This window comes from Heptranchias perlo, chromosome 12 (genome assembly GCF_035084215.1).
Source record: "Heptranchias perlo isolate sHepPer1 chromosome 12, sHepPer1.hap1, whole genome shotgun sequence".
NCBI classification, from domain to species: Eukaryota; Metazoa; Chordata; class Chondrichthyes; order Hexanchiformes; family Hexanchidae; genus Heptranchias; species Heptranchias perlo.
In genome coordinates, this window is record NC_090336.1 from 51,495,647 (window position 1) to 51,517,920 (window position 22,274).

Genomic DNA, 22,274 nt, shown 5'->3' on the forward strand with positions numbered 1-22,274 from the left:
GGAGATCGTGGGGGTTAGATCGTGAGGGAGGTTGGAGATCGGTGGGTCAGAGATCGATAGGGGGGGGTCGGAGATCATGGGAGGGGGTCACTGCAGGTAGGCTTGTTGGGCCTGGGGGAAGTACTCCTGCTCCTACGAGCCCACAAGCTGTGATATTAATGCTCTTACCTGCTGTTTCGGGTCTTCTCGCCTCCTCCCACATGAAGGAGAACGTCCTTGATCAATATGTTTCCGGCCCAACAAGCAAGGAGGCAATGCTGGATCTGGTTCTGGGGAATGAGGTGGATCAAGTGGAGCAAATGTCAGTAGGGGAACATTTAGGGAACAGTGAAAGTCGAACAGATCATGGGCGGGGGGGGGGCATTCAATAAGGCCTATTATTGGGCGCGGGTAGCGTGATCCGCTATTAACCCGTGCCCAATGGCCCCTGTGCAGGGAGGACAAGACTTTCATGAGGCCCAAGGACTTGCCTGCAAGCTGCGTTGGAAATCAGCCTTGACATGATTCAATGCAATTCGCACTTTCCACCAGCATGGAGAGCCCCAATCTCTTAAAGGGAGGATGTCTCTTAAAATCGCTTAAAGGTATCCGGTACCTGCTATTTGCTAAAAATAACAGTTTGCTGTCTGCACGGAGTCTGAATGGAGATCAGGCATCGTACACATAAAACACAGATGCAGGCCATATCCCTATGTTTACACACTGATGAATTATGTTAAAACATTGAATAAAGGTTGCACGCTAATAAATTCCACATCCTCCAATCTGCAAGCCAGACTTCACCAATCTGCTGATAACAGTTGGCACCAGGCCTGCGAGAGTGCGTGCATCAAGGTTCTCAGATGATGCACGAGAGGCCTTGGTGCAAGTGGTGGACAGAGGGAGGGGCAGGGGGGAAGAGGCCCTCCAGACATATGCCCAAAAGGCAATGGGAGGCAGCGGAGGATTAAGTCAATGCCAGGCACATAGCACCACGAACATGGAGCCAGGAGCAATAATTCAGCCAATAACCTGTAAATCCTGCATGGTCCCTTTAAATAGCACTGGTGGGGGTCCTCCAGGTACTCCAAGACATGTTCAGATGGTCGTGGTTAAGACTGTGTGTTGAGTTGAAAGTTAGGTGCCAAAATGGTGTCTATCACTTTAAATCAGCATTGCACACTAATTGTATCTATTTTCTCCTTACTTTACATGCTGCCGGCGTTCGGTATTTGTGCATGTGCTAATACCCATACCAAGATGGCGTCTGGCACACGTCACGCTGGAAACGTGCATGCGCAGCCAAGACGCCATCTTGGATGTTCGAGAGGCCGCGGAGCTCCAAAACAATGGGCGCTACACGGCCCAATTTAGCAGGCATAGTTTCATAAGGTTTAGATTAGATATGGAAAAGGATAAGGAGCAATCTAGAGTAAAAATGCTTAATTGGAGGAGGGCCAATTTCAGTGGGTTGAGAAAGGATCTGGCCCGGGTAAATTGGAATCAAAGATTGTCAGGTAAAACTGTAATTGAACAATGGGAAGCCTTTTAAGAGGAGATGGTTCGGGTACAGTCTAGGTACATTCCCACGAGGGGGAAAGGTAGGACATTGCTGCAGGAGTTCCTCAAGGTAGTGTCCTAGGCCCAACTATCTTCAGCTGATGATCTTCCCTCCATCATAACGTCAGAAATGGGGATGTTCGCTGATGATTGCACAGTGTTCAGTTCCATTCGCAGCCGCTCAGATAATGAAGCAGTCCATGCCCGCATGCAGAAAGACCTGGACAACAACCTGGCTCGGGCTGATAAGTAGCAAGTAACATTCAGGCCAGACAAGTGCCAGGCAATGACCATCTCCAACAAAAGAGAATCTAACCACCTCCGCTTGACATTCAACGGTATTACCATCACCGAATCCCCCACCATCAACATCCTGGGGGTCACCATTGACCAGAAACTTAACTGGACCAGCCATATAAATACTGTGGCTACAAAAGCAGGTCAGAGGCTGGGTATTCTGCGGCGAATGACTCCCCTCCTGACTCCCCAAAGCCTTTCCACCATCTACAAGGCACAAGTCAGGAGTGTGATGGAATACTCTCCACTTGCCTGGATGAGTGCAGCACCAACAACACTCAAGAAGCTCGACACCATCCAGGACAAAGCAGCCTGCTTGATTGGCACCCCATCCACCACCCTAAACATTCACCCCCTCCACCACCGGCGCACAGTGGTTACAGTGAGTACCATCCACAGGCTCACCAAGGCTTCTTCGACAGCACCTCCCAAACCCGCGACCTCTACCACCTAGAAGGACAAGAGCAGCAGGCACATCACCACCTGCACGTTCCCCTCCAAGTCACACAACATCCCGACTTGGAAATATATCACCATTCTTTCATCGTCGCTGAGTCAAAATCCTGGAACTCCCTGCCTAACAGCACTGTGGGAGATCCTTCACCACACGGACTGCAGCGGTTCAAGAAGGCGGCTCACCACCACCTTCTCAAGGGCAATTAGGGATGGGCAATAAATGCTGGTCTTGCCAGCGAAGCCCACATTCCATGAACGAATAAAAGAAAACAAAGCCAGAGCTCCCTGGATGACGAAAGAAATAGAGAGCAGGATGAAGCAGAAAAATGACAGATACAAGTGAGAACCAGGCTGAATATAAAAAGTTCTGAGGAGAAAAAGGAAATAAGAGGGGCAAAGAGAGAATATGAGAATAGACTGGTGGCTAATATAAAAGGGAATCCAAAAGTCTTCTATAGGTATACAAATTGTAAAACGGTAGTATGAGGAGGGGTGGGGCCAATTAAGGACCAAAAAGGAGACCTACTCATGGAGGCAGAAGGCATGGCTGAGGTACAAAATGAGTACTTTGCATCTGTCTTTACCAAGGAAGAAGATGCTGTCAAAGTCACAGTAAAAGAGGAGGTAGTTGAGACACTGGATGGGCTAAAATTGCTAAAGAGGAGATAATAGAAAGGCTGGCTGCATTTAAAGTGGCCATGTTGTGGAGATGCCGGTGATGGACTGGGGTGGACAAATGTAAGGAGTCTTACAACACCAGGTTATAGTCCAACAGTTTTATTTGAAAAAAAATAAAACTCTTGGACTATAACCTGGTGTTGTAAGACTCCTCGCATGCATTTAAAGTGGATAAGTCACCCGATCCAGGTGGGATAGTAAGGGTGGAAATTGTGGAGGTACTGGCCATAATCTTCCAATCCTCCTTAGATACGGGGGTGGTGCCAGAGGACTGGAGAATTGCAAATGTTAAACCCTTGTTCCAAAAAGGGTGTAAGGATAAACCCGGCAACTACAGGCCAGTCAGTTTAACCTTGGTGGTGGGGAAGCTTTTAGAAATTATAATCTGGGACAAAATTAACAGTCACTTGGACAAGTGTGGATTAATTAAGGAAAGTCAGCACGGATTTGTTAACGGCAATTCATAACTAACTTGATTGTGTTTTTTGATGAGGTAATAGAAAGGGTTGATGAGGGCAATGCGGTTGATGTGTATATGGACGTCCAAAAGGCGTTTGATAAAGTGCAACATAATAGGCTTGTCAGCAAAATTGAAGCCCATGGAATAAAAGGGACAGTGGCAGCAAGGATACAAAATTGGCTAAGAGACAGGAAACAGAGAGTAGTGGTGATTGGTGGTTTTTCAGACTGGAGGAAGGTATACAGTGGTGTTCCCCAGGGGTCGGTACTAGGACCATTGCTTTTCTTGATACATGTTAATGATTTGGACTTGGGTGTACAGATCACAATTTCAAAATTTGCAGATGACACAAAACTTGGAAGTGTAGTGAACAGTGCGGATGATAGTGATAGACTTCAAAAGGACATAGATAGGCTGGTGGAATGGGCAGACACGTGGCAGATGAAATTTAATGCAGAGAAGTGCAAAGTAATACATTTTGGTTGGAAGAACAAGGAGAGACAATATAAATTAAAGAGTACAATTCTAAAGGGGATGCAGGAACAGAAAGACCTGGGGGTATATGCACACAGGTCATTGAAGATGGCAGGGCAGGTTGAGAAAGCAATTAAAAAAGCATATGGGAACCTGGGCTTTATAAATAAGAGGCATAGAGTACAAAAGCAAGGAGGTTATGATGAACCTTTATAAAACACTGGTTCGGCCACAATTGGAGTATTGTGTCAAATTCTGGGCACTGCACTTTAGGGAGGATGTGAAGGCCTTAGAGAGGGAGCAGAAAAGATTTTCAAGAATGGTCATGGGGATCTTCAGTTACATGGATAGACTGGAGAAGGTGGGATTGTTCTCCTTAGATCAGAGAAGGTTGAGAGGAGATTGATAGAGGTGTACAGAATCATGAAGGGTCTAGACAGAGTAGATAGAGAGAAACTCTTCCCATTGGCAGAAGGGTCGAGAACCAATAGACACAGATTGAAGGTGATTGGCAAAAGAACCAAAGGCGACATGAGGAAAAACTTTTTTACGCAGTGAGTGGTTATGATCTGGAATGTGTTCAGCACAGGAATTTGACGGGGTTAAAGGGTATATATTTCAATGCAAGGAAAATTACAAACAAAGCAGATGAGCTAAGGGCACAGATAGACACATGACAGCATGATATCATTGCAATAACAGAAACCTGACTTAAAGAGGGGGATAATTGGCAGCTCAATATCCCTGGATATAGAGTTTTCAGGCAGGATAGTTTGGGTGATAAAAAAGGAGGGGGGGTGGGTAGCATTATTGGTTAAAGAATCAATTACAGTTGTGAGAAGGGATGATATGCGAAATGGATCATCAATCGAGGCCATATGGGATGAGTTAAGAAATAAAAAAGGGGCAGTCACACTTCTAGGAGTGTACTATAGACCCCTGAATATAGAGTTTTCAGGGAGATAGAAGAACAAATATGTAGGCAAATTTCTGAATGCAAAAATAAGAGGGCAATAATAGTAGGGGACTTCAACTACCCTAACATCAACTGGGATTCAAACAGCGTGAGGGGCACAGAGGGTGCAAAATTCTTGATCGGTGTCCAGGAGAACTTTTTTAGCCAGTACGTGTCAAGCCCAACAAGAGGGGATGCAATTCTAGATTTAGTCCTGGGAAATGAAGATGGGCAAGTGGGTGAAGTGACAGCGGGTGACCATATTGGGGATAGTGACCACAATTCAGTTAGTTTTAGCATTATTATGGAAGAGGACAGAATTAAATCAGGAGTAAACGTTTTAAATTGGGGGAAGGCAAATTTTACAGAACGAAGAGGTGATTTGGCAGAAGTGGACTGGACACAACTACTTGAGGAGAAATCAGTGGCAAGCCAGTGGAAGGCACTAAAAGGTGAAATTCTAAAGGGACAATGCAGACACGTCCCCTCAAAGAAAAAGGGTAGCACTGCCAAATTTAGAGCCCCCTGGTTGTGTAGAAGTATATGGGGCAAGATAAAGCAGAAAAAGAAAGCTTATGACTGTCACAGAAAACTAAATACTGCAGAAAGCATAGAGGATTATAGAAAGTACAGGGATGGCATTAAAAAAGGAAATAAGGAAAGCAAAGAGAGGGCATGAAAAGATATTAGCTGGTAAGATTAAAGAAAACCCAAAGATGTTTTATCAGTACATTAAGAACAAGAGGATAGCTACAGAAAAGGTGGGACCTATCAGGGATGATAAGGTGTGTGTTGAAGCAAAGGATGTGGGTAGGGTTTTAAGTGAATATTTTGTCTCCATATTCACAAGGGAAAGGGATGATCCGGACGTAGTAGTTAAAGAGGAGAGGTGTGAAATATTAGATAAGATAAACATTACGAGAGAGGAAGTACTAGAGGGACTGGAATCCTTGAAAGTTGATAAGTCACCAGGGCCAGATGGATTGTTTCCAAGCCAATGAAGGAAGCCAGGGAGGAAAGAGCGGATGCTCTGAGGATCATTTTCCAATCCTCACTAGATACAGGGGAGGTACCGGAGGACTGGAAGACTGCAAACGTAGTACCATTGTTTAAAAGGGTACAAGGGAAAGGCCGAACAATTATAAGCCGGTCAGTCTTACCTCGGTGGTGGGCAAACTATTAGAATCAATACTGAAAGATAGGATAAACTGTCACTTGGAAAGGCATGTTTTAATCAGGGATTGTCAGCATGGATTTGTTCAGGGAAGGTCATGCCTTACAAATCTGATTGAATTCCTTGAGGAAGTGACAAGGAGGATTGATGAGGGTAGTGCAGTGGATGTTGTCCATATGGATTTTAGTAAGGCATTTGACAAGGTCCCACATGGCAGGCTAGTCAGAAAGGTAAAAGCCCATGGGATACAGGGAAATGTGGCGAATTGGATCCAAAATTGGCTCAGTGACAGGAAACAAACGGTAAAAGTCGATGGATGTCTTTGCAAATGGAAATCTGTTTCCAGTGGTGTGCCACAGGGCTCAGTGTTGGGTCCCTTGCTGTTTGTAGTATATATTAATGAATTGGACTTGAATGTAGGGGGCATGATTGGCAAATTTGCAGACGACACAAAAATTGGCCTTGCGGTTGATAGTGAAGAGGATAGCTGTAGACTCCAAGAAGATATCAATGGGTTGGTGGAGTGGGCGGAAAAGTGGCAAATGGAGTTCAACCTGGAGAAGTGTGAGGTAATGCACTTATGGAGGGCAAACAGTAAAAGGGAATACGCAGTAAACGGGAATATATTGAGAGGGGTAGAGGAAGTGAGAGACCTTGGAGTGCATGTGCACAGGTCCCTGAAGGTGGCAGTACAGGTCGATAAGGTTGTGAAAAAGCATACGGAATGCTGTCCATTATTAGCCGAGGTATAGAATACAAAAGCAGGGATGTAATGATGGAACTGTATAAAACGCTGGTAAGGCCACAGCTGGAGTATTGTGCACAGTTCTGGTCACCATATTACAGGAAGGATGTAATTGCTCTGGAGACAGTGCAGAGAAAATTTACAAGAATGTTGCCAGGGCTTGAAAATTGCAGCTACGAGGAGAGATTGGATAGGCTGGGGTTGTTTTCCTTGGGGCAGAGGAGGATGAGGGGAGACTTGATTGAGGTGTACAAAATTCTGAGAGGCCCAGATAGAGTAGACAGGAAGTGCCTGTTTCCCCTAGCGGAGAGTCCAAGAACTAGCGGAGAGTTCAAGGACTGGAGTTCCTCAGGGCAGTGTCCTAGGCCCAACCATCTTCAGCTGCTTCATCAATGACCTTCCCTCCATCATAACGTCAGAAATGGGGATGTTCGCTGATGATTGCACAGTGTTCAGTTCCAATCTCAACCCCTCAAATAATGAAGCAGTCTGAGCCCGCATGCAGCAAGATCTGGACAACATCCAGGCTTGGGCTCATAAGTGGCAACTAACATTTGCGTCGACTAGTGCCAGGCAATCACCATTTCCAACAAGAGAGAGTCTAACCACCTCCGCTTGACATTCAACGGTATTACCATCACCGAATCCCCCACCATCAACATCCTGGGGGTCACCATTGACCAGAAACTTAACTGGACCAGCCATATAAATACTGTGGCTACAAGAGCAGGTCAGAGGCTGGGTATTCTGCGGCGACATGACTCACCTCCTGACTCCCCAAAGCCTTTCCACCATCTACAAGGCACAAGTCAGGAGTGTGATGGAATACTCTCCACTTGCCTGGATGATTGCAGCTCCAACAACACTCAAGAAGCTCAACACCATCCAGGACAAAGCAGCCCGCTTGATTGGCACCCCATCCACCACCCTGAAAATTCACTCCCTTCTCCACCGGCGCACAGTGGCTGCAGTGTGCACCATTCACAGGATGCACTGCAGCAACTACCAAGACTTCTTCGACAGCACCTCCCAAACCCGCGACCTCTACCACCTAGAAGGACAAGAGCAGCAGGTACATGGGAACAACACCACCTGCACGTTCCCCTCCAAGTCACACACCATCCCGACTTGGAAATTTATCGACGTTCCTTCATCGTCACTGGGTCAAAATCCTGGAACTCCCTTCCTAACAGCACTGTGAGAGAACCTTCACCACACGGACTGCAGCGGTTCAAGAAGGCGGCTCACCACCACCTTCTCAAGGGCAATTAGGGATGGGCAATAAATGCTGGCCTCGCCAGCGACGCCCACATCCCATGAACGAATAAAAAACAAACATAGATTTAATCTGTTTAGCGGAAGGATTAGAGGGGACATGAGGTAAAACTTTTTTACCCAGAGGGTGGTGGGTGTATGGAATTTGCTGCCCGAATTGGTGGTAGAGGCAGGGACCCTCAACTCTTTTAAAAAGTATCTGGACCTGCACCTAAAGTGCTGTAAGCTGCAGGGCTACGGACCCGGGTGCTGGAAGGTGGAATTAGAATGGGCGCCTGGTTGCTCTTCAAGCCGGTGCGGACACGATGGACCGAATGGCCCCTTTCTGTGCTGTATCTTTTCTATGGTTCTATGGTTCTAATGTGCTGCCTGAAAGGGTGATGGAGGCAGATTCAATCGTGGCACTCAAAAGGGAATTGGATAAGTACTTAAAGGGAATAAAATCTGCAGAGCAACAAGGAAAGGACGGGGGAGTGGGACTAACTGGATTGCTCTTGCAGAGAGCAGCATGGGCTTGACGAGCCGAATGGCCTCCTTCTGTGCTGCAACCATTCTATGATTCCATGGAAGCCCGCAGCTTCCTTGAAAACTTTCACTGACCGACCCGCCTCCTAAGAGCGGGTTGGTCGCCCGCCCTTCATCCTGCCTCTGTTAAAACCGGAAATAGGTGGGTTGGAGGTGGGGTGGGGGCAGGTTTTAGATTTTAAAATTTTTTTACTGCCACACCCCTGCCCCCAACCCACCTGTTTTTCCAAGTTAAGATCATGCCCAGTGTCTTTCATTTTCCGGGTGCTCCTTCAATTTCCAATCTCTCAAGATTACTTTTCTTCAGGTACAACAGAACGGCCTCTGAGCAGCACAATTCCAGCCTGGAGAAAGGCCTCATCAAGCTCCTGTGATGAGTGCCCTGTTGGAGCCTTTGGACCAGCCCATGTGTGTAATGGAGCACTGGTGGTGCAAACCACTGGAGCATGCGTGGCACGCCTTCATTTCAGTAATTTTTTAAGGATTAAGGAAGCTTGTACTCTGGAGCAGCGTGAGTCTCCTCCATCCCCTAGTGGTGGCTCGGCAGAAATTTCTGGGCAGATTGTCCGCAGCACATATCCAGCACAAGGTCTCTGCTCGATTTTCTGCTCCCCCAGCACACCTGGCATGCACTTCAGATGCCAGCAAACAGGAACAGAATTTTTACCTCTGTTCTTTATATTAGGGAATCAATTGGTTATGGGGATGGTGTGGGGTGGGAGGAGCCCATTAAAGAATTATCATGCATTGCCTCTTGATGAAGCAGGCTTGATGAGCCAAATGACTTTATTTCATTCTTATCTTGTTAAACAATGGAGAGATGAACAATTTGGAAATATTGAATTTTTTTTGTAAGTTACTTGGTATTTCCTCCCACCCCCTCTAATCTCTGGAGGGTAGGAAACCTTGTCATAACCATCTGCCAATGACACAGCCAGTAGCAAGTGCACAGAAATCGGCCAGTGTTAGAATTCTTTGGATTTTCTTTCCCTGCCTGCTAATTAAACATCAGGGGCTCGATTTTAGCAGGCCTGCGGGTTTCCGGCGGGTTGGGTTTCGGGAGCGTGGTCAACACGCTCGATGAAATTAGTGGGTTGCCCGCGCGATTGTAGCAGGCAAACCACTAATTGGAGCCACTTACCTGCTCTTCCGGGCTCCGCGCTGCTGGTCTGCGTGTCGGGCGGGCTGCGCATGCGCAGTACGATCTGTCAGCTGGAGGCTCTCTAGTTAAAGGGGCAGTCCTCCACTGACAGATGCTGCAACCAATAGAACAAATTACAGCATGGAGCAGCCCAGGGGGAAGGCTGCTCCCAGTTTAATGATGCCTCACCCCAAGTATCATCAGATGGGGTGAGGAGGAGGGGGAGGACAGAGCTCTTCCACCCGGCGGGCGGGAGGAAGCGGCCTGCCTCTGCCACCAAGAAGGCCTGGCTCGAGGTGGCAGAGGAGGTCACCTGCACCACCAACATATCGCCCACCTGCATACAGTGCAGGAGGCGCTCCAATGACCTCAGTGGGTCAGCCACAGTGAGAACACGTAGTCTTTCCCCTACACTCCGTCTGCCACAACACTGCCCCCAACCCACATCTCCTTCGGCACCGCCAACACTACTCTGTCACATCACCCCTCATACCCACTCAAACCCCATCCTCATCTTACCTGCACCTACTCACCTCACGAGTACTCACCCCGCCACTAACACGCAACCCAATCCTCATACAATCTCATGGCTCTATCCCATACTCACCCTCTCGTGCATCTCCCTCACGGCCAGCCTCACTCAACCTGCCACCACCTGTGATGCAGCCACAGGGCATGCATCACATGTGTGCAGTAGGCAGCGTAAGGCAAACGTGTCGTGAGCATGAAGGGGATGCACAAGGGTGTTTGAGGGTGTGTCATGGGTGTTACCTATATTGAATTTCAGAACAACTCACATCACACATTATATTGGCACCACCACTGCCATGTCTCCGCGAATCCTGTCTGTTTTGTGCAATAATGCCCGCTCCTGGGTATCACTATGAGGACCCACCACTGATGCCACCCATTGTGTTACTGCAGAGTAGGTGCAGGTGTATTTGCAGGGCTCTTCCGCGCAGACGACTGAGAGACATCGGCGGTGTACCTGGCTGCACCCTGGAAGGATGCGGTGGAGAAATTGTGGAGGTCAGTGGTGACTTTGGCAGCGACAGGTAAGCAGATGGTGCTGGGGCCAGCCAGGAGCAGCTCGGCATGAAAGAGGCTGCAGATCTCCACGACTACATGTCGAGTGAATCTGCGTCTCCGTGTGCACTGCTGCTTGGAGAGGTCCGGGGAGCTGCGCCTCGGTCTGTGGATCCTGTGGCGATGGTAGTGCCCTCTGCGACGCGTAGAGGGCACTACCATCGGTAGCCCTCCCTCCTGCTGAACAGGTGGATGTGTCACAGCACTCTGTTGTGGAGCTCCACGTGTCAGAGGTGGACGGCGTGGCTGGTGAGGCTGGCGATGTTGTGCGCCCTCCGAGGAGGTCATGACTGCAGCTACGGTGGCCCCCATCCGCAATATGTACATCTGAGGGGGTCCGCAAGGTAGGCACATGTCTCCGGACCCCGGGGTGAGTGTGCAGGTTGGTGACTTTGATCGTCAGGAGTGGGGTGGTGGAGGCCAAACTTTGTCCCAAGTGACAGAGCGGCCTCCTGCAATGGGTGAGGGTCTCCCCCCCCCCCAACCTGTCAAATGGACCTTTGCAGCTGCCACAGGCTGACGGCTGCAACACGTCCAGTTCAACTAGGACTGTTTCCCCCAGTGTGTGAAACAGTCCCATGTTTCTCCAAAATCACACACAGTCCCTTAATCAGGTCAGTTAATGACCTGAACAAGCAAAATAAATACACTCAAGTGGCATCCTGCTGGCTTTAATTGCCTGCGGGATTCCCACCAGCGGGGGCCACGCACGCACCCCCGCACGTCATCGGGGAACCCGGAAGTGGGCGGGATCGTGGCGCGATCCGGTCACCTGCCTGGATATCGGGATTTTCGGGGCCCCCCCACTGGAAACGCACAGGAAACCCGCCGGTAAAATCGAGCCCCAAATCTCCATTCAGCACCTCCCCCAATGACACGTTGGGACTGCAAATATCAATTGTTAAAATATATCAACGCTTAGGCGCATAGTGCTGGATTTCTCACTCATTGACCATGAATAGGGGAGGGGGAAGAGTCTACAATATCAAGTAAAGTGTTCCAAAGAGAAAGGTACATGTTGTCTGACATGGGTTCCTCGGTGATGCTATTTTTGGAAGACATACAGAATGTTTGCTGCAGTATTACATTATTACCACTATTACCCAGATATTCTCCGACTGAAACACATTCCACTTGCCCTACTTCTTCCCCCAGAACTAAATCCAGCGCTACTTCTTTCCTCGTTGGGCTAGAAACATACTGATTAAGAAAGTTCTCCTGTACACATTTTAGGAATTCTTCACCCTCCTTGCCCTTTTCACTATTTTTTTCCCTATCTATATCAGGGTAATTGAAATTCCCTACTATTACTGCTTAATTATTTTTACATTTCTCTGAAATCTGCCTACAGATTTGTTCCTCTTTCTTTTTCTCACTATTTGGGGGTCCATAATAAACACCCAGCAATAGAACAGTTCTTTTTCTGTTTCTTAACTCTAACGAAATAGCTTCAGTCTTTGAACCCTCGAGTATATTGTCCCTCTGTTGAACTGTAATATTATCCTTGATGAGTAATGCCAACCCCTCTATTGTCTTTTTCCCTTCTCTATCCCTCCTGAATATATTGTGGCTAGGGATGTTTAGTTCCCATTCCTGCCCATGTTTAAGCCAAGTCTCCATTATAATCATTAATTCATACCGCCATGTGGCAATTTGAGTCAACCTTATTTGTAACACACCTTGCATTAACACACATGCGTTCCAACACCATGCTAGTTGGCTTTGCTTTTTCCTCCATCTAATTCCTGCTCTTTCTACTCTATTCCTTGTTCTGTTGCTGTTTGTCCCTCCTAGTTTTCTATGCACTTTGTCTCTCCCCTCTGCTGCTGTGTCCTGGTGCCCCTCCCCCTGCCAAATTTTTGCTTTGCTCCTCTCCCTTCATTTTTATGCAAACATAATCTATTTAGTTTAATTTATTTGGATGTAGAAACTACTTATTTGTAAAAAATATTGACTTCTTTGGACACCTGGCCATGTATTTAAATACTTCACGCAAATTCTGAATCTTGATCAGCAACGGTCAGACTCCATATTAGTCTAACAGAAAGGGTCAACATTTAAAATATTTTATAAAAACAGAAAATGGTGGAAATACTCAGCAGGTCAGGCAGCATCTGTGGAGAGTGAAAGAATTAACGTCTCAGGTCAATGACCTTACGTCAGAACTGAAAGAACTAAAGACTTAACAGTTTTAAGTACGGAGCCAGGAAAATGGGGGGAGGGGAGGGGAGGAAAGAACAAAAGGGAAGGTCTCCGATAGGGTGGAGAGCAGGAGTGATTAAATGACAAAAGGGATGATGGTGCAAGGCAAAGGTAATGGGACAGGTTAAGAAACAAAAGATGGGACTAGAGGAGCTGTAAATGGCAACAGCAGAACCATTACCAGCACCTGCTGTCCGAAAAAATGGGAGCGGTGGTTATGATCTGAAGTTATTGAAATCAGTATTGAGTCCAGAAAGTTGTAAAGTGCCTAATCGAAAGATGAGGTGCTGTTTCTCGAGCTTCCGTTTAGCATCATTGGAACAGTGTAAGAGGCCAAGAACAGAGAGGTCAGAGTGGGAGTGGGATGGAGAATTAAAATGGCAAGTGACCAGAAGGACAGGGTTCCATTTGCGAACTGAACCGATGTGTTCAGCAAAGCAATCACCCAATCTGCGTTTGGTCTCCCCAATGTAGAGGAGACCACAGCGTGAGCAGTGAATACAGTACACTAAATTGAAAGTACAATTAAATTGTTGTTTCACTTGGAAGGAATGTTTAAAATAGTTTTGTAGTTTTCAAACTTATAGCCCGATTTTTCTGGAGATGAGACTATTATCTCGATATGTTCAGGTCTTTTGTTAGTGTGGAAAATTCTGGTGCAGTATAGAGGGAGGTACCAAGGGGTCGATTTTCAAGTGAAGTAGCGGGTGCGTTGGGGGTGGGGGGGCTCCGAAAATCGTGGCAATTCTGAGTGGGTTCGGAACCTGGCTCCAACCTGCTGACTTCCAGGTTTCCCACTGATGCGTCTGGGTGAGCGCGCGCCTCCCAAATGTGGAAGTCCCACTGGCAATTAACGCGGACGGGATGTTACTTAAGAGACTTATGTATGTACTTGAAGTACTTGAAGTTCTTAATTTTGTCCACATTGAGGCAGAGTCCGATTTTTAAACATCCTCAGCGTGTTTCCCGTGCTGGGGGAAACACTCCATGTTCTACCAGACATGTTTCAGCCAGCAGCCAGTTGGACATCCAAATGTTTGTTTGATGGGGAGAAAAGGCGAGTTCTTGCTGCAGCGCACTCAATTCTTTCAGACAAACATTTGGCTGCAAGATCTTTGTGTTTTCACTGAAAATTCTTACTTTCCACTCACAATTCTTCTGTTCACACATATTTAACAACTTTTCGGACCCCCTCAAACTCAAACCATCAGGATGGGGGGGCGCCATGGCTGCATTCACCGCTACATCTGAGGACAAATGTGAGGACTTGCACAACACCAGGTTATAGTCCAACAGTTTTATTTTAAATCACAAGCTTTTGGAGCTTACCTCCTTCGTCAGGTGAGTGAAGCGTTCTAAAAACGCATACATATATAGTCAGAGAACAATGCCTGGTGATTAAAGATAATCTTTCCAACTGCCCCCATCACATCTCGGCTGGGAGACGATCACAGCAATCAAAGGTGTCGTTGGTGTTCAGACAGGTTAGCCATGGAAAACATTACATCCCAGTATACTGAATACACAATGGGTCAGATTACAAAGACAGAGAGAGAAAGAGACCCAAAAGGCAGAGAGAGAGAGAGAGAGAATGTTCAGTTGTATTATAAACAGATAACTTTTTTCCGCTGGTGGGGTTACATGTAGTGTGACATGAACCCAAGATCCCGGTTGAGGCCGTCCTCATGGCGAACCTGTCTGAACACCAACGACACCTTTGATTGCTGTGATCGTCTCCCAGCCGAGATGTGATAGGGGGCAGTTGGAAAGGTTATCTGTAATCACCAGGCATTGTTCTCTGACTATATATGCTATGCATTTTTAGAGCCCTTCACTCACCTGACGAAGGAGGTAAGCTCCGAAAGCTTGTGATTTAAAATAAAACTGTTGGACTATAACCTGGTGTTGTGCAAGTCCTTACATTTTTCTACCCCAGTACATCACCGGCATCTCCACATCACATCTGAGGACGAGCAACATCACCATCCTCGTCACCACATGGAGCTCCACAACACAGTGCTGTGCAACAGGCACCTGCACAAGAGCAAAGAGGGCAACAACAGAGAGAGCAACGTCGCAGGAGGCACTACCCTCGCCACAGACCGAGGCTCAGCTTCCTGGACCTCTCTGAGGAACAGAGGCTCAGACTGAGTCGCCAGGTAGTTGCAGACATCTGCAGCCTCGTTCATGCCGAGTTGCACCCAGCTGGGCTGAGCGGCATCTCATTACCCGTCGCTGTCAAAGTCATCACTGCCCTCAAATTCTTCGCCTCCGGATCATTCCAGGGTGCCACCGAGGTCATCACTGGGGTCTCTCAGTTGTCTGCACACAAGTGCATAAGGCAGGTCACCGACGGCTTGTTTCGCAGAGCCTGGCAGTACTTCAACTTCCCTATGGACAACCTCAGCCAGAAGGATAGGGCAGTGGGATTCCGGTCTGTGGCTGGCTTCCCACGGGTGCAAGGCGTAATGGATAGCACCCATATAGCAATACGAGGACCTCCACACGAGCCAGGACTATTCATCAACAGAAAGGGGTATCACTCCATCAACATTCAGCTCGTTTGTGACCACCGCAAGAGATTCCTTCACGTGTGCGCCAGATTCCCTGGCAGCTGCCACGATTCCTTCATCCCGAGGGAATCCAATATCCCTCCCCTCTTCCACACACCAAACACCCTTAAGGGCTGGCTCCTCGGGGACAAGGGATACCCCCACCACACGTGGCTCATGACACCTCCAAGGAACCCCATCACTGAGCAACAGCTTCGATATAACGACGGCCACATCGCCACCAGGTCTACAATTCAGCATGCTATAGGGCTGCTCAAGATGCAATTTAGGTCCCTTGATTGTTCTGGAGGAGTGCTTCAATATGCACCAGACAGAGTGAGACGCATTATAGTGGTTTGTTGTGCCCTGCACAACATAGCAGAACAGAGAGGGATGCTGCTTGAGGAGGCCCCATCCACATCTGTCACCCACATTGACGAGGAGGAGGAGGAGGTGCAGAGCAGTGGCTCACCTGGCTGCTCGTGAGATTAGGGAGTCACTAATATGTGAACGGTTCAGCCAACATCAGAAAGTGTGAAGAGTCCACTTGTCACACCACCTGGAAAGAGCAGCCCCCAAACCAGGCTGCCCATAACAGTCCTGCAACTATACATACACGCATTCTAAAGTGACCCAATGGGTGGCATCAAGGGTCGCCATGCATGGTGAACCTCATGAAAGGGCCCTATAAAAAGCCAGTCAAGAATGGGCAAGACGTGGCAGTAGTGGAGACAATCATAACATTTAATGTGACTTTACCAAAAAGCAAATATAAATGAAAAACATGACAGTCTGTCAAACACCCTTGTGCATACCCTTCGTGCTCACAAAACCTTTGCATTTCTCATAAAACCACTTCTACGTCGTGCATTCCCTGTGGCTGCAGCAGAGGTACTGGTAGGGTGCTCATGTTCATGCCCTGAGTGCTCAGATGCTTTGGGTCCACGACCTCCGGGTTTTGGAGCCAATGAGGGCCCCTCCAAAGACTGCTCCACCTGCACCTGTGGAGGGGCAGACTCGGCCACCTGGTGAAGAGGCAGTATTGCAGGTACTGGTTCAGAGGGGAGCAACGGATGAGACGTGGGAGCTCTTTGAGTGGCGTCCCCACTTCCATGTCCCCTTTTGCCATCATCCCTCCCCTGGGCCAGGGCCACATCACTTCTACCATTCTGCTGGACAACAGTTTGGAGAGCATGTGTGTTGCCTTGTAAGGCCAGGGCTAGTGTATCTGTCTGCCTGTTTAAGGCGGCAGAATGTTGTTCACCCTGAGTCCGAATGACCGTTGTTAGGGCCTCAGTAGAGCCGTGCTTGAAGCTCAACGGAGGTTAGCCTTCTCCCCATCGCAAACATTCCAGCACTTACCTGTGACACCATCTCAGATAATTGCTCACGTCCCTGTGACAGAATCTCAGAGATTCCCTTCCGTACCTTTTTTTTCATTCGTTCACGGGATGTGGGCGTCGCTGGCGAGGCCAGCATTTATTGCCCATCCCTAATTGCCCTTGAGAAGGTGGTGATGAGCCGCCTTCTTGAACCACTGCAGTCCGTGTGGTGAAGGTTCTCCCACAGTGCTGTTAGGAAGGAAGTTCCAGGATTTTGACCCAGCGACGATGAAGGAACAGCGATATATTTCCAAGTCAGGATAGTGTGTGACTTGGAGGGAAACGTGCTGGTGGTGTTGTTCCCATGTGCCTGCTGCCCTTGTCCATCTAGGTGGTAGAGGTCGCGGGTTTGGGAGGTGCTGTTGAAGAAGTCTTGGTGAGTTGCTGCAGTGCATCCTGTGGATGGTACACACTGTAGCCACGGTGCGCCGGTGGTGAAGGGAGTGAATGTTTAGGGTGGTAGATGGGGTGCCAATCAAGTGGGCTGCTTTGTCCTGGATGGTGTCAAGCTTCTTGAGTGTTGTTGGAGCTGCTCTCATCCAGGCAAGTGGAGAGTATTCCATCACACTCCTGACTTGTGCCTTGTAGATGGTGGAAAGGCTTTGGGGAGTCAGGAGGTGAGTCACTCGCCACAGAATAACCAGCCTCTGACCTGCTCTTGTAGTCACAACATTTATGTGGCTGGTCCAGTTAAGTTTCTGGTCATTGGTCACCCCCAGGATGTTGATGGTGGGGGATTCGGCGATGGTAATGTCGTTGAATGTCAAGGGGAGGTGTTTAGACTCTCTCTTGTTGCAGATGGTTATTGCCTGGCACTTGTCTGGTGGGAATGTTATTTGCCACTTATGAGCCCAAGCCTGGATGTTGCCCAGGTCTTGCTGCACGCGGACACGGACTGCTTTATTATCTGAGGGGTTGTGCATGGAACTGAACACTGTGCAATCATCAGCGAACATCCCCATTTCTGACCTTATGATGGAGGGAAGGTCATTGATGAAGCAGCTGAAGATGGTTGGGCCTAGGACATTGCCCTGAGGAACTCCTGCAGCAATGTCCTGGGGCTGAGATGATTGGCCTCCAACAACCACTACCATCTTCCTTTGTGCTAGGTATGACTCCAGCCACTGGAGAGTTTTCCCCCTGATTCCCATTGACTTCAATTTTACCAGGGCTCCTTGGTGCCACACTCGGTCAAATGCTGCCCTGATGTCAAGGGCATATACTCTCACCCCACCTCTGGAATTCAGCTCTTTAGTCCATGTTTGGACCAAGGCTGTAATGAGGTCTGGAGCCGAGTGGTCCTGGCGGAACCCAAACTGAGCATCGGTGAGCAGGTTATTGGTGAGTAAGTGCCGCCTGATAGCACTGTCGACGACACCTTTCATCATTTTGCTGATGATTGAGAGTAGACTGATGGGGTGGTAATTGGCCGGATTGGATTTGTCCTGCTTTCTGCGGACAGGACATACCTGGGCAATTTTCCACATTGTCGGGTAGATGCCAGTGTTGTAGCTGTACTGGAACAGTTTGGCAAGAGATGCGGCTACTTCTGGAGCACAAGTCTTCAGCGCTATAACCAGGATGTTGTCGGGGCCCATGGCCTTTGCTGTATCCAGTGCACTCAGTCGATTCTTGATATCATGTGGAGTGAATTCAATTGGCTGAAGACTGGCTTCTGTGATGGTGGGGATATCGGGAGGCGGCCGAGATGGATCATCCACTCGGCACTACTGGCTGAAGATGGTTGCAAACGCTTCAGCCTTGTCTTTTGGACTCACGTGCTGGACTCCGCCATCATTGAGGATGGGGATGTTTGCAGAGCCTCCTCCTCCCGTTAGTTGTTTCATTGTCCACCTGTGTCACCATTCCACACATGCAGCAGTTGGACTCCTCCATCCTATGCAATATCGCAGAGATTGCATGTTGTACCTATTCTAGTACCTCGGGTTTCAGCATCTGAATCCAGCTGAGCAGAGCCTGGAGAGGAGTGCTTCCATCGACGCGGACTCTCCACAGCTGCCCCTGCCACCAGTGTCTGCTCCTGCTCACTTGTGTGTGACTCAACAGGTGTCAACCCAACTAACTGAGCACCAGGACTCACCGAGGTGTGAGTATCACCGAGGCACTGGTGGATGGCTCACTAAGATGTGCAGGTGCACCCTCAGAGGCCGGCAGGTCCTCTGAGGAATCGCCCTCTCCTGTCATGCGGTCACTGAAAGCCCTGTAAGAGAACAGAAAGCAATATTGAGCAACATCACAGATGAGTCATGTTGTGATGAGCATACTGAGGTGTTTAAGATGGCAAGGCATGTTAACATCAATTCATATTGTGTGTGATGAATGTTAAAGTTGTGTCACCAGATGTTTGTGGGTGCCAGAAACTTAACTGGACCAGCCACATAAATACTGTGGCTACAAGAGCAGGTCAGAGGCTGGGTATTCCGCAGCGAGTGACTCACCTCCTGACTCCCCAAAGCCTTTCCACCATCTAAAAGGCACAAGTCAGGAGTGTGATGGAATACTCTCCACTTGCCTGGATGAGAGCAGCTCCAACAACACTCAAGAAGCTCGACACCATCCAGGACAAAACAGCCCGCTTGATTGGCACCCCATCCACCACCCTAAACATTCACTCCCTTCACCACCGGCGCACAGTGGCTGCAGTGTGTACCATCCATAAGATGCACTGCAGCAACTCGCCAAGGCTTCTTCGACAGCACCTCCCAAACCCACGACCTCTACCACCCAGAAGGACAAGAGCAGCAGGCACATGGGAACAACACCACCTGCACGTTCCCCTCTAAATCACACACCATCCCGACTTGGAAATATATCGCCGTTCCTTCATCGTTGTTGGGTCAAAATCCTGGAACTCCCTTCCTAACAGCACTGTGGGAGAACCTTCACCACACGGACTGCAACGGTTCAAGAAGGCGGCTCACCACCACCTTCTCAAGGGCAATTAGGGATGGGCAATAAATGCCGGCCTTGCAGCGACGCCCACATCCCATGAACGAATAAAAAAAAAGTCTCGGCATCCCCGACGGACAGGCACTTGAGGGTGCGGCTGAGCTCCAGCACCTCCTGCTCTGCGTCTGTGAGGGCCACTTTTTGTTATGGCCCTCCCCGCTGGTCCTCACCCTCTTGCGTTCATTTTGCGCTCTCTTCTCTTAGAAGGGGACAAAGAACAGACGAGTGAGCGAGTGATGGTGAGTTAGCCAATCGATGAATGCATTGCTTTGAGTGAGGCTGACCGTGAAAGAGGTGCATCAGAGGGTGAGTATGAGACAGAGACATGACTTTGTATGAGGATTGGTGTGAGTGATAGTGGTAGGGTGACTAATGGGAGGTGAGGAAGTGCTGAGGAAGTACAGGTAAGTTGAGGATGAGCCTTAAGTGGGTGTGATGAGTGATGTGATGGAATAGTCTTGGCAGTGCAGAATGAGTTGGGGGGTGTGGGGGTGATTTGGAAGACGGAATGTAGGAGAATCAGTCAGTGTACTCTCTTTTGCTGACCTAGTTAGGTCATTGAAACGCTTCCTGCACTGGACCCAGGTGTAGGATATGTTGCTATTGCTGGTGAGCTCCTCTGCCACCTCGAGCCAGGCCTTCTTGGTGGCAGAAGCAGGCCACTTCCTCCCATCCGCCGGGTAAAACACATCCCTCCTCCTCCTCACCCCATCCAGTAGCACCTGGAGTGAGGCATTGTTAAACCTTGGAGCAGCCTTGCCCCTGTGCTGCTCCACTGTGATCTGTGGGTGTTTGCTCCAGCTCTATTTAAAGGGCCTTTGGAGCAATGGCCCTTTAAATAGAGCTCCTGCAGCTGACAGCCTGTGATGCGGGTGTGCAGTCCGCCCGCTGCTCAGCTTTCGGACAGCAAACCCGGAAGCCACGTTAAGCGGCACCAATTGAATTGCGATCGCGTGGGAAACGGACATTTTTTATTGGTCGGGTTACCCACGCGCCCATTCACTCCCCCTCTGCTATCCCGCCTCCATTCTAATATCGAGGCCCAAGAGTGGGATACCATCTACTTGTAACAGCAATAGCCTATTTAATCTCTCTGAGTGTTACATACATAATACTGTCTTCAGCATTGCAAATGGAAACTACACAAATCTTCCTTCACAGGGGACTGCTAGGTTGGCTGTAGGTCACAATATGCTTCTCTGAGTCTGTTCTCCCACACGCTAACAATGCCTCTACTTCAAAGTCAATTAAACATCCCACTGTTTTTGTCCTTGCTGTGACAACAAGTTACCTTTATCAAAGGGTTGCTGTAGTCTCTGAAGCACAATGTTATCACTGAGGCCATTTAAATGACATTGGTAGACATTGATTTGAACACTCGATGTTTTTTAAAGTTCAGTATTGCCTGACATTACATCTTTTCCTGTTTACATGAATAGCTTTTCTGTGTGAAATATTTTGCCTCCTGGAAATATCTTGACATTAGGCATTTAAATGATAGATGGTATGTATTGGTTTTTTTTCTTACTGAGCTTTGCTGGCTGGAAAGTCTATTGAAGTACAGTGAATCCACATTCAGTGATTGTTAAAATGCATTACCTATTCCAGTTTTTTGACCCCTTTTCAAAAGGTTCTCATAGAGAATAATATACAAAGTGTAGCAACAATATCTGAGGAGTTTACTTTTCAAGTTCTGCATTTTAATTTTCTACAGAGCCATTAACTTCAAGTACAAAAAATTGGTTTCTGTTTGTGATTTGACTTGAATACAGGCATCAATTAGAAATTAGGTGCAAACAGAGAATTGGAACTGAAATATTTCACACAAAGGATGATGGACATATAGGGGGGCGATAATGGACATACGGGTGGTCGATTTTAACTCTACCTTCGGTGGAAACTGGGCAGTTAAAATCACCCAGGTTACTTACCCGCTCGGACTGGGTGGGAAGTCTACTGGTGGGATTTAAACGATGCTCGGGAGGTAAAATACCCCGAGCCTCATTTCTGGAGCAGTGGGTTAGTTTCTAATTCACACCATTGCTCACCCACTGAAAACCCTCCACCACCTAGAAGGGCAAGTGCATGAGAACACCATCATCTCCAAAATCCCCTCCAAGTCACACACCATCCTAACTTGGACATATATCGCCGTTCCTTCATTGTCCCTGGGTCAAAATCCTGGAACTCCCTACATAACAGCATTGTGGGACAACCTTCACCACACAGACCGCAGTGGTTCAAGAAGAAAGCCCACCACCACCATCTCAAGGGCAACCAGGGATGGGCAATAAATGCTGGGCTTGCCAGCAGCACCCACATCCCGAGAATGAATTTTAAAAACTGGCTCAGAGTTAAAATTG